The sequence below is a fragment of the Callorhinus ursinus genome, unplaced genomic scaffold (genome assembly GCF_003265705.2).
Source record: "Callorhinus ursinus isolate GAN/ISIS: 27379988/994484 unplaced genomic scaffold, GSC_fseal_2.0 scaffold2, whole genome shotgun sequence".
Taxonomy (NCBI): Eukaryota; Metazoa; Chordata; class Mammalia; order Carnivora; family Otariidae; genus Callorhinus; species Callorhinus ursinus.
Window position 1 is genome coordinate 70161071 of NW_027397064.1, and position 8542 is coordinate 70169612.

Genomic DNA, 8542 nt, shown 5'->3' on the forward strand with positions numbered 1-8542 from the left:
ATAGCTTCCCAGTATTCCATCATATATTTGCTACGTAATGTATTTCCCTGTTCTTCTCTCAACGGACAATCATGTCACATCCAAATTTTCACCATTTCAGGCAAGTATAAAAATATGTACCAGTAAAACGCATACTTACCCATAATGTCTTGTGTATGTATAGAGGTATTTCTCTAAGACAGATTTTTAGAAGTGGAACTGTTAAGTCAAAAGTCAGGTACATTAAAATTTTAATAGACACTTCCAAATTGCTCTCTCAAACTATTGTATATATTTAAATTCCATCAGCCCTGTTTGGGAGTATCTTTTTCCCCATAACCTCGTCAACAACAGATATTAACCCTTCTAATTTTTGTTGCTCATATTGGCAAAATGATGGTATTACTGCCTATCTCTCATCCCTAATGAGACAGATCATTAAATATACACTTATTAACTATTTGACTTTGTCTTCTATGAAATGCCAGTTTATCACTTTTGTCCATTTTTCTATTAGGTTGTCATTTTTATTTTATTTATTTATTAAAAAGATTTATTTATTTATTTATTATTTTTTAAAAGATTTTATTTATTTATTTGAGAGAGAGAGAATGAGAGATAGAGAGCACGAGAGGGAAGAGGGTCAGAGGGAGAAGCAGACTCCCTGCTGAGCAGGGAGCCCGATGTGGGACTTGATCCCGGGACTCCAGGATCACGACCTGAGCCGAAGGCAGTCGCTTAACCAACTGAGCCACCCAGGTGCCCAAGATTTATTTATTTTTTTAGAGAGAGAGAGAGCGAGTGAGGGGAGGGACAGAGGGGGACAGAGAGAGGGAGAGAGAGAGAATCTCAAGCAGACTCCCTGCTGAGTGTGGAGCCCAACCCAAGGCTCCATCTCAAAATCCTGAGATCATGACCTGAGTCAAAACCGAGAGTCTGATGCCTAACTGAAACGGGGTGCCTGGGTGGCTCAATCAGTTAAGTGTCTGACTCTTGATTTCAGCTCACGTCATGATTTCAGGATTGTGAGATCAAGCCCTGTGTAGGGCTCTGCGCTTGGCATGGAGCCTATATAAGATTCTCTGTCTCCCTCTCTCTCTGCGCTCCCTACCCCCTCCTCACTCACTCGCTCTGTCTCTCTAAAAAAAAAAGAGAGAGAGAGAGAGAATTTGAAGGAATTCTTTATATATTAGGTAGACTAGAAATGTTTTTTCTAATCTACTTGTTTATGGGGTTTATAGAAGCTGTTTATTTTGTTACCAATTATGTAACACCTTTCTTTATGATGTCTGGATCGTATCATATATAGGGAAATCTTTCCACCCCAGGATTTTAAAGCTATTCTCAACTCCAGAGCTTACTAATTCTTTCCTGATAGACATGTAAATTGTTTCAAATTCCCTATTATAAGCAACACTGTCTTGAACACCATTGTACATATATCTTTGCCTTTGAAGAAACTTGTGATCTTGTATATTTTTTCCTCCTATGTGAGCATCTTTATAAGTTTTTTGGTAAGATTTCTTTTTGTAAGATAAATTTCTAGAGGCTAGATCAAAAGTTAGGCTTATTTCAAATTTTATTTATCTGTGCTCTTGGAGTCCACATCCATCAGACTATTTTGGGACCTTGTTCCATCAGGTGTTCCCTCTCTTACATAAATCTTTAGCATCCCTCAATCTATGGGCTCTTTCTTTTCAACCTACAAGTATGCTCCGGACTCACACTTTCCTAGAAACAAAGCAAAATAAAACAAAATAACTTCTTTTGAGTTTGCATTTTTTTTTCTAGTGGCCATCATATCTCTTTTCTTCTTTTTTAAAAATATTTTATTTATTTTATTTGACAGAAAGACACAGAGAGAGAGGGAACACAAGCAGGGGGAGTGGGAGAGGGAGAAGCAGGCTTCCCACCGAGCAGGGAGCCCGATGTGGGGCTCGATCCCAGGACCCTGAGATCAGGACCTGCGCCGAAGGCAGAGGCTTAACGACTGAGCCACCCAGGCACCCTATATCTCTTTTCTTCTTAGCCAACTTGTTGACAAGGTGGTCCACCCTTCCTCATTGTCCATTCGTACTGCCCACTGCCATCTGTTTTCCACTCCTTGTACTCCACTGACACTGCCGTAGAATGGAGACCCAGGGACCTCCATGTGGTTTTCCCAATTTCACTCCCTCCTCCCTGTTACTCGCCAATTTCTGTCTCCATGACACCAGCTCTTTCCTGGTACTCACCCTCTTGGTCAGACTTCTTTCTCCATCTCCTTTGAGTTCCTTCTACCAAGGCTCACTCTTTTAACTTTGGTGTTCCCACTGTTCTGTTCTTGATCCAATGCTCTTCTTTCCATACACAGGTCTACCCCATTGATTGTATGTATGTACTCTCATTTACTTAATGCCAACCACACATGTAGGCTGAATAATGTCCCCTGACTATATCCAGGTCCTGATCTTTGGAGACTGTGAATGTTACCTTATTTGACAAAAGGGGTTTTGCAGATGTGAGTAAGTTAAGGGTCTTTTTTTTTAATTTTTATTTTATTTTTTTAAAGATTTTATTTATTTATTTGACAGAGAGAGAGAGAGAGCACAAGCAGGCAGAGAGGCAGGCAGAGGGAGAGGGAGAAGCAGACTCCCCGCTGAGCAGGGAGCCTGACGCGGGGCTCGATCCCAGGACCCTGGGATCATGACCTGAGCCGAAGGCAGCCGCTTAACCAACTGAACCACCCAGGCGCCCCAGTTAAGGGTCTTAAGATGGAGAGACTGTAATCACAAGTATCCTTATAAAAGGGACACAGAGGGAGACTTGACTATAGAAGAAGCAAGCAAGATTCTACAATGCTGGCTTTGAGGATGAAAAAGGGGCCACAAGCTAAGGAATGTAGTTGGCTTCTAGAAGCAGGAAAAGGTAGGGAAAATTCTCTCCTAGAGCCCTCCAGAAGGAACTAGCCTTACTGACACCTTTAGAGTGGTGGAACTAACCCAGTGAGATGGATTTTAGACCTTCCACATTTAGAACAGTAAGAGAATAAATCTGTGTTGTTTTAAGACACTAAGTTTGTGGTAATTTGTTACAGCAACCTCAGGAAAAGAACACAATGCCCCAATCTATATCTCGACTACCTGAACTCTCTTCTGTTCATCAGAGATGTAGCTGCATCTGCCTGCTATCCTCAAATTTAACATGACCTAACCAGAACTTAAGATTGCCTCCCTCCTCCACCTAGCTTTCCTGGTTTCATTTAACGGAACCACTGCTCCCGGAGTCACACAAGCCAGAACCAAAGGGTCTTCCTGGCCTCCTCTAGTCGTCAAGCCCTGTAGCGTTTTTTCAAATATGCCCCCTCTTCTCCATCCCTATAAATTGGATTGATCCCCTCCTCAAACCCATTCTCCATGCCAAAGCCAAGACAAGCTTTCCAAAAGGCAAACCTGCCCAAGCTCCATCCTTTAACAACTGCCCAGAGTCAAGCCCCAGCTCCCGGGCAGACCACCTCCCCTTTCTAGCCACATCTGTTAAGACCTTGAACTCCAGTGACACTGAGCCATTTGCCATTTCCCCATTTGTACTGGGTACTTTGGTGTCTTCATGAAGCTTCATGACCTGCCCCTCTGCTGTCCCAGCCTTCTTTCTCTGGTCAGCGTTTACTTGTCTTTATAACTGAGCTCATTTTCCCCAAATGAGGCAGGGCTAATTGTCCTTCCTTTGTTCCCCTGTAGCATATTGTGTGTGTCTGCTACAGCACAGCAGTTTCCACATGAAAGGGACATTCTCTGTAAGCATCTTGAAGCCAGGACCAATGTCTTATCCATCTTTTAAATAAATCGCAGTAGTTTGTACGAGGCCTAGTCTGTTGAACTGAGTTGAACTGCACTACAGGCAGGGAAAAAAAAGTATTTCATTTGCTCATAATATTTCAAAAATTTAGAAAGTTTTATTTTATAAACTTAATCTCTTCTGACAGTTCTGGGCTACAGCCACGTAGAGCAAAAAGCAAAAACACAAAACAAACATTGTCTGAAAATTCCCAGAGTGAGGCGTTTAAAAAAGGAACAAGGACAATGTAAGTGCACTCTGTGGCCAGCCCATCTTTCCAGTGTTCTTTCAAGAAACATATTTGAAATTTTATTGTTCCTTGATGTTCAAAACTGGTCAGAATACTTAAGAAAATGTCTAGGTATTTGGGATTTGACCTTTGACAAGCCTAGAAGTTGACTTTTCTAGTCAGCTGTGAAATGTAAATGCAAAGCACATATAATTTAACCCAGAGGCATGTATTAGGGTTGGGCACACATTCCGTGTAAATAAAGGAAGCCGCTGTTATAGCTCTTTCTTTATAAACAAAGATAATATCCTAAAGTGAGAGAATGGAGAGATCTACATGACCTACTGCTAGGTGACGAAAGTAAAGCATAGAATGGTGTATACAGCACAGCCCATTTTCTTTAAGGAAGGGAGGAATAATATATTCTAGCATAAATAATCACCGGAAAGATAAATCAGAAACTAATAAATGTAGCTATCTGCAGATGTGAGGTAGCTAAGTGGCTAGGGATGGGGCGGGAGTGACATTTTGCAGGATCTACCTTTTCATAGGGGCAGAGGGACATGTTATGCTATAATTTAATCAATCTTTTGTAGATGGAAACATGGATTTTTTCTTTAAAAAAATTTTTTGGGCCTATTAATATGTTTACAACAACTTGATGAAAATCCTTCTGTTAGTATATATCTTTGTTCACTTGTTTGATGGTTTCTGTAGAATAAATTTCTCAAAGTGGGGTTGTTGGATCAAAAAGTGTGCTTCTATTTTTGACTTTTGATACCTCCTGCCAAATTGTTCCCCAGAAATTGTGCCACAATTTACAGTCCCACTAACAGTGTATGAGAATGTGTCTTACTCTTAGGACCTACCTGGTCTCTGGAAGCTTGCAGTTAAAAGTCTCTGCTGAGACATCAGCTGTCTGGGTTCACACCCTACTTCAGCAACATATGAGCTTAGCTCTTTCATAAATGATACAATCTTTTATTTTATTTTATGATGTTATGTTAGTCACCATACAATACATCATTAGTTTTTGATGTGGTGATCCACCATCCATTGTTTTCCTGTAGCACCCAGTGCTCCATGCAGTATGTACCCTCCTTAATACCCATCGCCGGGGTAACCCATCCCCCCACCCCCCTCCCCTCTAAAACCCTGTTTGTTTCTCAGAGTCCATAGTCATAAATGATACAATCTTGCTAAATATTTCCTTTTCCCTTCAAGGGGAATGCTAATAATAATAGCTTTCCTCACAGGGCTGTGGTGGAAATAAATGAGATACTGGCCCTGGTTACTTCTTCTAGCTCCAGTCCAAGCCCCAAGAAGAGCCTTTCAGCTGCTTTGTCTGGTCTGAGGCTGGGGGCAGAGCCAAGCACCAATACTGTGGACAGTGAGCCTGAGGATGAGCCGCGGGAGGGAACAGTGCCACCCTTTATTACCTTCTTTATGTGTGTCATGACACATGACTGAGGTTTCAAAACCAGGTTTTCTGTTATTTATTTGTTTTTTGGTAATAGTTTTTTTTTTAAAGATTTATTTATTTATTTTAGATAGAGAAAGCACAAGTGGGAGGGGCAGAGGGAGAGAGAATCTTAAGCAGACTCCACACTGAGTGAGGAGCCCCACATGGGGCTTGATCTCATGACCTGGAGATCATGACCTGAGCCGAAACCAAGAGTCACATGCTTAACCGGCGCCGCCACCCAGGTACCCCAATAACAGTTTTTTTGAGGTAATGTATATATCCTATAATTCACCTACTTAAGTGTATAATTCAATGGTGTTTAGTATTTTCAGAGGTGTACAGCGTAAGTGCAATCAATTTTAGAGTATCTTCATCACTCCAAAAAGAAGCCCCATAGCCTCTAGCTGCCACCACCAGACTTCTGCACCCCCCCCCCAAGCCCGAGGCAACCCCTAATCTACTTTCTGTGTCTGTAAATTTGCCTGTTCTGGACATTTCTTATAAATGGGATTCTATAATATGTGGTCCTTTGTGACTGGCTTCTCTCAGCGCAATGCTTTCGGGATTCATCCGTGCTGTCACAGGTACCTATACTTCATTTGGCAAATAATGTCCTCGTGTATGGATATACTACATCTTGTTTACTCATCCATCCGTTGATGGACATTTGGGTTCTTTTCAGTTTTTTGCAATTACAAAAAATGCTGCTGTGAACATTTGTATGCAACTTTTTGTGTGGCCGTGTTTATTTCTTGGGTATATACCTAGGAGTGGAATTACTCGGACGTTTGTTGTTTTTTAATATGAATAATGTTGTAATGCATATCTTGGAAAAGGACTAGGGAAAAATGTCCACGTCAAAGGAAAAGAATATAGATCCAGGGGTGTTGCATTTGGCATCTGTAAAATGGGTTGTTGTAAAAATTAGAGGTTAGATATGACAGAAGGTCCTTGGCACACAGGAAATCGTCAAAACATGATAGCGATTATTCCCCACCCGCCAAACCTGGAGGTAAAAATCCTCATGGGCCTAGCCTCTTCATCAGTCCATCCTTTCAATAGCATCAGATTTCCCTGGTTTTTCATTTTTATGACCTCGTATTTTATTTTGTCAGTCCCGGCAAAAGCCTTTGGTAACTGCCAGACTGATACTGACTGCAGAAACTGAAGCCGGGCTCTGCCCAGAGTAAGCGGTTCCTTTTCATCCTGGCATCGAGCTCCAGCTGACTTCTGCTGGCTGACTCCTGTCTCTGCAACCCCCCTGCAGGCCCTGCTCTCACATCCCTCGCATCCAGGAGGCACAACAAGGGCCACCATCTGCCAGTGTCTTCTGTGATCCCGGCACCATCTCTCCGCTCCTGCTTCTTCCCCATTGTCGTTTATCCCCTCTAAGCCCCCTGGCATGTTTTGTGATTTCACACCAGTCTAGGCTTTCTTTTTCCACTTTGTTGAGCATTCTGTTATGGGGTGGAAAATTTCCTACCCAAGTCTCCTGCTCTGTGCTTCTAAAGACAGTGGCATCTTGTCCTCAACGTCTACCCTCTTTCCTTTGTAAAGTACCACAAGCTCCTTGTCTCCCTGGTGGGTTCACTTCCCCTTCCCCTTAAGTGTCTGCCATTGAAAACAGCAGTTTGCTCATTTTTTAAAACCCTGGCAGAGCTGGACCACGGGTCTGCCCGAGCCAGGAGGGCTTCCTTGCTTCCAGATCCAGCTCCCTTAGAACCACTTGACCCATCATGCCCACTGTCGGGCCACTCGTTTCTTCGGCAGCCACGGCCAAGCACGTGACTCAATCTTTCCTTGCACTTGATCCATCTGGTTAAACCCTTCCATTATTTCCAGGCTCTCTTTGGGTACCATATTCTGGCCATTTTCATCTTGCAACAATCCTCTCTCTTCTCATAGACCCTTGATTTTTGAAGGGAATGTTTTTGTTCTTGTACGACCTACTTCTGCTCTTAATACCCCCATTCTGCTTCATCTGTTCTTTGATTTCACTGTTTCGGCCCTGGTGTCTTCACCTTGGTTTTATCTGCCTGTGTTCTTCCTTAAATGCTTCTGTGGCAAGATCTATTTTATTCTTGGAGGCCTTTGGCTATATTCCTTTAGAAAGCCCTCTCTATGTCAATGAAAAAAAAGTTCCATCATTATGAAATCTTTAAAGGAGAGCATGACTTCGGTTCCTCACCCCTTTACCTAATTCTCTACATTTTAAGAAATTAATTTCAATCTCTGCCATTGCATGAATAGAAATAATAAAATCTTTCACTCTGCATTTTATGATCTCTGACATTTTTCTTACGATACTCTCAATCCTACTATATTCAAATGGCTAGCATTGGCAGCAAATATCCTTCTCTCCAATGTAATGAAATTTAAATTTGAGTAATTGATGGACCTTTAAAAAAAAGAAAAAAGTTTTCTGGAACCATACCAGTGACCTAATAATTTTATTTATAATAAATTGTTATTTTATTTTATTTTATTTGACAGAAAGACACAGCCAGAGAGGGAACACAAGCAGGGGGAGTGGGAGAGGGAGAAGCAGGCTTCCCACGAGCAGGGAGCCCGATGTGGGGCTTGATCCCAGGACCCTGGGATCATGACCTGAGCCAAAGGCAGACGCTTAACGTCTGAGCCACCCAGGCGCCCCTAAATTGTTGTTTTAATACAGATATGGTTCTGGCTAATTTGGACAGTGTATTGATTTTAGCAAGCCTATGGTGACTCAATTCTCTTGCACTTTTTCTCCAAATTACCCTGAAACTTTTGTTCATGAGGAACATTTATGTGCCATCTTCCTCTTTTCTTTTCTCACAGGTCTTTTATAATTATAGCAGTGGTATGATTGACCCCAGTGGGGTTGAAAACTACCAGAGCAAACATGGGCTTGAAGCCTGTGGTATGCCTGCTCATGAGGTGGGCCTGCACGTCGTTCAAAACATGCTTCTTTCTTTCTTTCTTTCTCTTTCTCTTTCTTTCTTTCTTTCTTTCTTTCTTTCTTTCTTTCTTTCTTTCTTTCTTTCTTTCTTTCTTTCTCTTTCTTCTCTCTC